The sequence below is a fragment of the Triticum urartu genome, chromosome 2A, assembly GCF_056163025.1.
Source record: "Triticum urartu cultivar PI428250 chromosome 2A, HENAU_Tu73, whole genome shotgun sequence".
Lineage (NCBI taxonomy): Eukaryota > Viridiplantae > Streptophyta > Magnoliopsida > Poales > Poaceae > Triticum > Triticum urartu.
In genome coordinates, this window is record NC_141874.1 from 289,723,762 (window position 1) to 289,732,244 (window position 8,483).

The following is an 8,483-nucleotide window of genomic DNA, read 5'->3' on the forward strand; positions in this document are numbered from 1 at the left end:
TGTTTTGATGGAAGTCGTACTCTCCACTCGGGAACTTGTAAACGACTACATCACCCATTTGGTTTTAATGCATGAGTTTGGCCCTTTCTGGCCCTTGCTTAACTTAAAATTGTGTCACACCCATCCCCTTACTAGGCGCCCATCTAAACTATTTTCCCTCATTTTATGCCAATCATGAGACCTTGACCGCTCCAATAGGATGCCTGTTGTAACTCGTACTGGTACCTCTACCCAGCAGCAAGAAGCCGGAGGTTCTGCCGAAGCAGGAGCCAGCCAGGACCAAGCCCGAGGATAGACTCCACCGCCACCACCTCCCCTGAACATGGACATGGCTCAGCTTCTCCAAGCCTTCTGAGAGGAACGCCAAACCAATACCGCAGCCCTCCAGATGATTGCTCAAGCTGTCCCCAACAACCGCCAGCAGGAGGGGAACGGAAATGGATGTTCCATGTTGGCAGAGTTCTAGAAGCATGCACCACCCACCTTCATCGAGACTGCTGAACCCCTAGATGCAGACGACTGGGTCTGCACCATTGAGGATATGCTGGAACTAGTCGGCTGCACTGAAGACCGTTATAGGGTGGCATATGCCACCCACTGTCTTGGGGGAACTGCCAGAGTTTGGTGGGATGGATTCAAGGTCATTCATGCTGGGCAAAACATCACTTGGAATGACTTCAAGATGGAATTCCGCAAGGCCCATATTCCTTCCGGAATTATGGCCATTAAGAAGCGTGAGTTCCGGACCCTGAAGCAGGGAGGTAGCACTGTCAAGGAATACATGCAGAAGTCCAGTGGTCTGTCAAGGTATGCTCCTGAAGATGTCAGCACTGATGCTACCAAAAGAGAGCGCTTCATGGAAGACCTTAACCAGACTCTGCAGTACTCCCTTATTGTTTGATTCTGGAGCCACACATTCATTTGTCACCCAAAGGTTTGCATTAAAAAGTGGCATGACCCCTACACCCCTAAATAACCCTATGGTGGTACAAACCCCCGGAGCAGAAATGAGAGCCAAGATAGGTTGTAAGGGAGTTGGAATCATCATTAACAGGGTAGATTTCCTAGCAGACCTTATCATCTTAAGATCGCAAGGCTTGGATGTGATCTTTGGAAAGAATTGGCTCATCAAGAACCAAGGCTTGTTAGATTGTGCCAACCGAACAGTCACTGTGACCAATGACCAAGGAGTAAAGTTAAATATACCTCCAACTCCTCTTCTGCCCAAGACACCCAAGTCAACTGTCTGACTGAAGTTGGGTTGGAGCAAGTGCTAGTAGTATGCTAATACCCCGACGTCTTTCCTGATGAGCTACCGGGAATGCCTCCTGACCGAGACATTGAGTTCATTATCGAGCTCATGCCCGGAGCAGGACCCATCTATAAGAAGCCTTATAGAATGGGATTGGAAGAGTTAGCAGAGTTGAAGAAGCAACTAGAAGAGTAGCTGAGGAAGGGATTTATTTGCCCTAGTGCCTCCCCTTGGGGATCCCCTATTCTATTTGTGGCAAAGAAGGACGGTACCATCTTCTTGTGCATTCACTATCGCTCCCTCAATGAAGTTACAATCAAGAACAACTATCCACTTCCCAAGATTGAGGATCTGTTTGATCAACTCAATGGGTCTAAGGTGTTCTCCAAGATCGACCTCAGATCTGGGTACTACCAGCTGAAAATCAGGCCCCAAGATATTTCGAAGACGACATTTGTGACCAGATATGGCCTGTATGACATTCTTAGAATACTTGGACAACTCTTCCAGTTTACTTCAGATGGCATGGGTTAAGGCAGATGGCATGGGTTCTACCTACCGACGTTCTTATAATACTTGGAACACTTGGACGTTTCCCAGTCAGAATGCATGTAGGGTTAAGGCAGATGGAATGGGTTCTACCTACCGACGAAGATTTCTGCTTCTTAAGTTTATTTGGTATTTAGCCCTTGCGGCTTTATCTATGTAATACTTGACCATAATGGTCATAATTTGTGTAAGACGGTATGTATGGATGTCAGACTCTTGTTATTCAGCTTCTGTGTGTTCAGTGAGCATTGATCTCTGGGATCACTGTACACGTGCATTCGGTGATCACGACTTATGAGTCTGGGTCCCCACAATACCCCTCCACCCCCTTCCCCATTTGTGAGAGAGCCATCAGAACGTTCCTACACTTCCATCATACATTTTCTGAGAGAAAACCACCTACTCATGTGTTGAGATCAAGACATTCCAATCCTACCAGAAGAATCTTTATTTCTAGCCTTCCCCATGTTGCTTTCCACTCAAATCATCTTTCCACCATAGCCAAATCTGAGAGAGAGAGTTGAGTAGGGGAGACTTTCATTTCAAGCACAAGAGCAAGGAGTTCATCATCAACACACCATCTATTACCTTTTGGAGAGTGGTGTCTCCTAGATTGGTTAGGTGTCTCTTGGGAGCCTCCGTCAAGATGTGGAGTTGAACCAAGAAGTTTGTAATGGCAAGGAGATCGCCTACTTCGTGAAGATCTACCGAGTGAGGCAAGTCCTTCGTGGGCGATGGCCATGGTGGGATAGACAAGGTTGCTTCTTTGTGGACCCTTCATGGGTGGAGCCCTCCATGGACTCGCGCAACCGTTACCCTTCGTGGGTTGAACTCTCCATCAACGTGTACATACAATAGCACCAGCTATCGGAACCATGCCAAAAATTCGTGTCTCCATTGCATTTGCAAACTCCAATCCCATCCCTTTAATTTCTTGCAACTTGCATGATTTACTCTTTCCGCTGCATATACTCTTGTCATGCTTGCTTCAAATGTATTGTGAATGCTTTAACTTGTGTTAAAACTCATCCTTAACTTGAAGAATTTTAAAACTGCTACTTTTGCTTATTGAGGGTTTAATCTCCCACTAGACCCCTCTTCTCGATCCTCTCAATTGGTATCAGAGCTTTGGTCTCCATTGCTTTGGTTTAATCACCATTGGAGGAAGATGGATGAGTCTTCGATCGGGAGTATTAGAAGTAGAGTGCCTATGCTAGACGGAGAGTTCTATAGTTCCTGGAAGAATGAGATGCTTGAGATTTTCAATGAATATGATTTTAACAAGTATATTACTAGCCCTTATGGGCCTCCTATTGATCCTTTGCATCCTACCCCTGATGAGTATCTTGACATGGTTAGCAATCTTAGAACTATTGATCTTATCATTAGAGGTTTGCCTAGAAATTTGCCTGTGTGCTTGCCTACTTTTGAACGCACATACACTATATGGAGATATCTTGAGGAACGCTTTCTGAATTATTCCTTGAAAAATCTAGATGAGATTCTTCAAAAGTCTATTGCTTTTCATAAAATGAAGCCTAGTGATCCCAAGTTTGTTGAGTGTCTATTTGAGGTTTGTGATCTTATGCGTGCTAAAGGAAATGTTGGAGTCATTAGTAGCTTAATTTCACAAGAAATTAGAATTCATAAACTTGCAATTCATGGTAATAAATATAATGAATCACTTGCTCTAGGTCATGATCACTTACATGATGATATTGAGCATGGCTATTATGATGAAGATGATGACAGTGACATTGAGTTTGAAGAGACTATGAGAAATCTTAGTCGCATGGCCAACTTTTATGGATACATGGCCGGAGGGAAAGAATGGATTCTCAATGGTGGATGTGCTGATCATATCACTGGAGATAAGGACATATTCCATGAGCTTGCTAAAAACGATGGCCCACGCAAGTATGTAAGTTTTGGAGATAACTCCAAGGGTAAGGTATGTGGCCTTGGTAAGGTGGCCATTCCCAATGATAGCTCTATCCAAAATGTTATGCTCGTTGAATCTCTTGGTTACAATCTCCTTTCCGTATCTATACTAGCCGACTTTGGTTTCAATGTTCTATTTACCGAAGTAGATTGCCAAGTCTTTCGTAGGGAGAATCATAACATGCTCTTTATCGATATTCGTAGAGGTCACCTATACATTGTTGATTTCACTAAGAGATCCCAACCTCGTACTTTCTTAATTGCTAAATCTTCTGAAGGATGGTTATGGCATAGAAGGTTAGGTCATGTGGGCATGCAAAATCTTGATAAGTTTATTAGTGATCACATCCTTGGTGTTAAAGATGTCAAATTTTACATGGATAAAATTTGCAGTGCTTGTCAAGCAGGAAAATAGGTTGGAGGGAGTCATCCCGTGAAGAACATCATGACCACAAGAAGACCACTCGAGCTACTTCATATGGATCTTTTCGGTCCCAACGCCTACAAGAGTCTCGGTGGTAACTCGTTCGGTTCGGTCTTTGTTGACGACTTTTCAAGATTTACGTGGGTGTTATTTCTCGATGACAAATCACAGGTCCAAAAGATCTTTAAGAACTTCACCAAGAAGGCCCAAAACCAATTTGAAGTGAAGATCAAGAAGGTTTGAAGTGATAATGGAACGGAGTTCAAGAATGCTAACATGGATACCTTTCTTGATGAATGGGGATCTCACATGGGTTCTCGACTACGTACACGTATCAACAAAATGGAGTTGTTGAGAGGAAGAGCGGGAAACTTATCAAGATGGCAATAATGATGCTTGATGAATACAAGATGCCAAGACACTTTTGGGCAGAAGCGGTTGAGACAGCTTGTCATGCTGCGAATCAACTATATCTTCACAACCTTCTCGGCAAAACGGCATACGAGCTACTCACCTGTAACAAACCCCAAGTAGGATACTTTTGAGTACTTGGCTCAAAATGCTACATTCTTGATAAGCATAGTCGCTCGAAATTCGCTCCTAAATCTCATGAAGGTTTACTACTTGGTTACGGTTCAAAATCTCACACTTACCATGTGTACAACAGTTTCACCCGAAAGGTTGAAGAGACTGTAGAGGTGAAGTTTGATGAATCTAACGGCTCACAAGTAGAGAAATTGCCAATTGATGTAGGAGCCAAAGATCCATCAGAAGCAATCCAAGATTTGTCCATTGGAAAGATTCATACGACGAAGGTGAAGGAGAGTACTTCATCCATTCAAGTTAAAGCCTCAACTTCACATCAAGGTGAACCACAAGTTGACTTAGAGGCATCCACAAGTGAAACACGTGAAGACGGAGGAAATGAGGAAGTACAACAAGATGAACCACCTCGACCTCCTTCTCCACCTCCACAAGAGAACGACAACACCACCAACAATAAAGAAGAAGATGATGATGAGGATGTTCCACCCCAACCCAACCAAAAGCTCTCATGAGTTAGAGCAAGAGTCTCAAGAGATCATCCCGTCGAACAAATATTTTATGACTTTCAAACCGGGAGAATCACTCGCTCTAAAACTCGTTTGGCTAACTTTTGTGAACACTACTCATTGATTTCTAGTGTTGAACCTATGAAGGTAGAAGAAGCTCTTGAGGATTCGGATTGGATAAATGCCATGCATGAAGTGCTACACAACTTCGAGAGGAATCAATTGTGGACATTGGTTGAAAATCTCAATAATGATCATAATGTCATTGGAACCAAATGGGTGTTTCAGAATAGGCAAGATGAAGACGGAAAAGTTGTATGCAACAAGGCCCGTCTCATCGCTCAAGGCTACACTCAAGTCGAAGGTATGGAATATGGTGAGACATATGCCCCATTGCTAGACTCGAGTCCATTCGCATCTTACTTGCTTATGCCAATCACCATGATATCATTTTATATCAAATGGACATTAAAAGTTCTTTTCTAAATGGAGAAATTGAGGAGGAAGTAGATGTTAAACAACCTCCCGACTTTGTTAATCCCAAGAAACCTAATCTAATCATGTCTACAAACTTCATAAAGCTCTTTATGGTCTTAAACAAGCACCTAGAGCTTGGTATGAATTCTTGACTAAGTTTCTTATTGAAAAAGGCATTGAAATTGGGAAAATTGATTCTACACTTTTTACGAAAAGGGTTATTGGTGAATGATTTGTGTGCCAAATTTATGTGGATGATATCATATTTGGTTCTACTAACCCCCATTTTAGTGAAAAGTTTGGAAGGCTAATGTTGGAGAAGTTTGAGATGTCTATGATGAATGAACTCAAATTTTTCCTTGGAATGCAAATCAAGCATACTAGGGAAGGTACCTTTGTCTCACAAACAAAGTATACCAAGGATCTTTTCAATAAGTTCAACAGGCAAGAAAGCAAGGACCAAGCTAGACTGCCCCGCCCTCTAGCCTTTTAAAAAATGTATACATTTGTACAGTAGTAGTATCGATGGATTGCGCCAAGGAGCAAAATTAACAAGATGTAATTAAAGAAAAAAGGTGGTACATATAGAGAGCACTCGTCGCTAAATTATGCATATACTATATGACACTAGCCACTATGAAGGTACTAGTAACATAGACTAGTAACTAGTCTATGCTACTCTCCACTATGACCAGCCAAAGTCGAGGCGCGGATACCAACGAGAGTCTGGTTGTGTCTATACTTGGACAACTCACCCGACTGCATGCGCACCAAACAAACGAAGCTCGTGTCGTGTTGGTGCCGTGTGCGGCCCGCACATTAACCAAAACCTCGTGCCTCCATCTTAGCCTCCGCGTTTTAAACTTCTCAATATCAAGGCCAAGGAGCAACGTGAAACCTAAGATAGAGCCAATCAGATGGTTGAGAACACTACAATTTGTAGCTACAGATGTGTGCGTGCGAGAGGACGAGTGCGTGCGTGCACCTCTTCTCAGAGTACAACTGTATGTGGGTGGCATCTACCTAGGGAGCAGTGATGGTGCATGCGAGAAGTCCCGAGAGATAGGTGTAATGCATCTGAAAAAAAGACTAGTCTATGAAGGTCAAGCGTAAGACATTTATCCGACGGTGCCAGTTTTTGCACGTACAGAGCAATAGAAAAAGAACCAGTGCCATGGCATATGCTACACCACGGCCGAGAAAACGTGTGGATGTTACACCATCCGGGAATAGTGCCACACTTTGAAAGTAGAACCGTCAATAAATTTTGAGCGCGTCTCGTCACATTCCAAATTACTACTACTACTACTACTACTACTACTACTACTACTACTACTACTACTACTACTACTACTACCACGCTATATTTAATTGCAAACCTGTTAACACGGATCACAACCTAAACGGTTTCCCACTTAGGAGCATATTAGTAGTACTCGGTTATAAATACTACTATGCTGAGATGACTGCACATTCCTCCTCAACTCCTCATCCACAAAAAACAATCAAGTCAATCAAGCCATAGCCAACGTGAGTTCTGGGTCGAGAGATTTCCACCAGGGAGAGGTGAGCATGGAAGAGGAAGCACGAGAGATGTCCCCCCTTGCCGCGAAAGCAGCCGACATGTCCAGCCGTGCAACAGTACTAGCACAGAGGTCCCGCCACGCCGACGAAGCAGCACAGAGGTCCCGCCGCGCCGTTAATGTAGCAGACTAGTCCGGCCATGCCGCGGAAGCAACAAAGATGTCTCGCCACACCGCTGAAGCAGCAGGGAGGTCCCGCCGAGCCACGGAGGCCTGGGTAAATTTCTCGCGGGCAGGCGAGGACTCTCATAGGCGGATGCATGCGATAGTCCATAGCCAGATGGATCAGATCTCCGGCTGGGCGAGGATGCAGGATGAGGCTACCGGCGTCATCCGACAACTAGGGGAGGGCAATGCGAAGCTCCGACGCGGGCGCGACCTGCTGAGGGCAAAGATCGCCGGAAGGGTGAAGCAAGAGGAGGAGACCGCTACCTTGTTGCAGAGGATGAGTGTCATCATCAAGAAACTTATGGACGAGAATGCCATGCTCCGCATCGAGCGCAACAGGCTGGTGGAGGAATCCATGGATACTGCCAAGCAGCATACTAAGGACATGAAACTGATGAAAGAGATCATCGCCCGCCGCGAGAACTAGTCTCCACGACTTGCAGCGCATAAAGAAAGTAGAGATAGGCGAGCCAGATCATTGTATGCGTCTTCCTTCTTCTTTTTCCCTTGTGTATTTCGGGCGTAACCGCATGTGGTTTTTTCAATTATCTTCTTAATTATGTAAGACAATTATTATCCACTCTCGTCGTCCTTATATATATTCATCAGTCTTGCTATAAGTCGCAGTATATGCTATATAGGTCCGTCAGATCTTACATCAAGATCCGTGCAATTTTTTTTTTCAGATTTTCTTTTTTTCTCTTAAATCTCAGTCCAGTGAGACATTGCCACACCATTAAACAGAGGCTCGGGCGCCATTAATGGAGACCTTGGGAGAGAGGTGGACGGCAGATGGAGGTCAAAGGGCTCGCACGCCTCCCGTACTCCAATAGCTACCCTACACGGTGCCTCCTAGCTAATAAAAAAAGGGGATGCGTGGCAGCACATAAATGGTAAATAGAACGCCCACGGTTTCAATAATACTTGTGTTTCCGATTGTAACGTGACAGCACTTGTTCCAAAATGACTTTGTTGATTGTTAATGTGTGCGCCTTTGCAAATCGGACAACAAAATTACCACAGCATGTTGGTGCCAT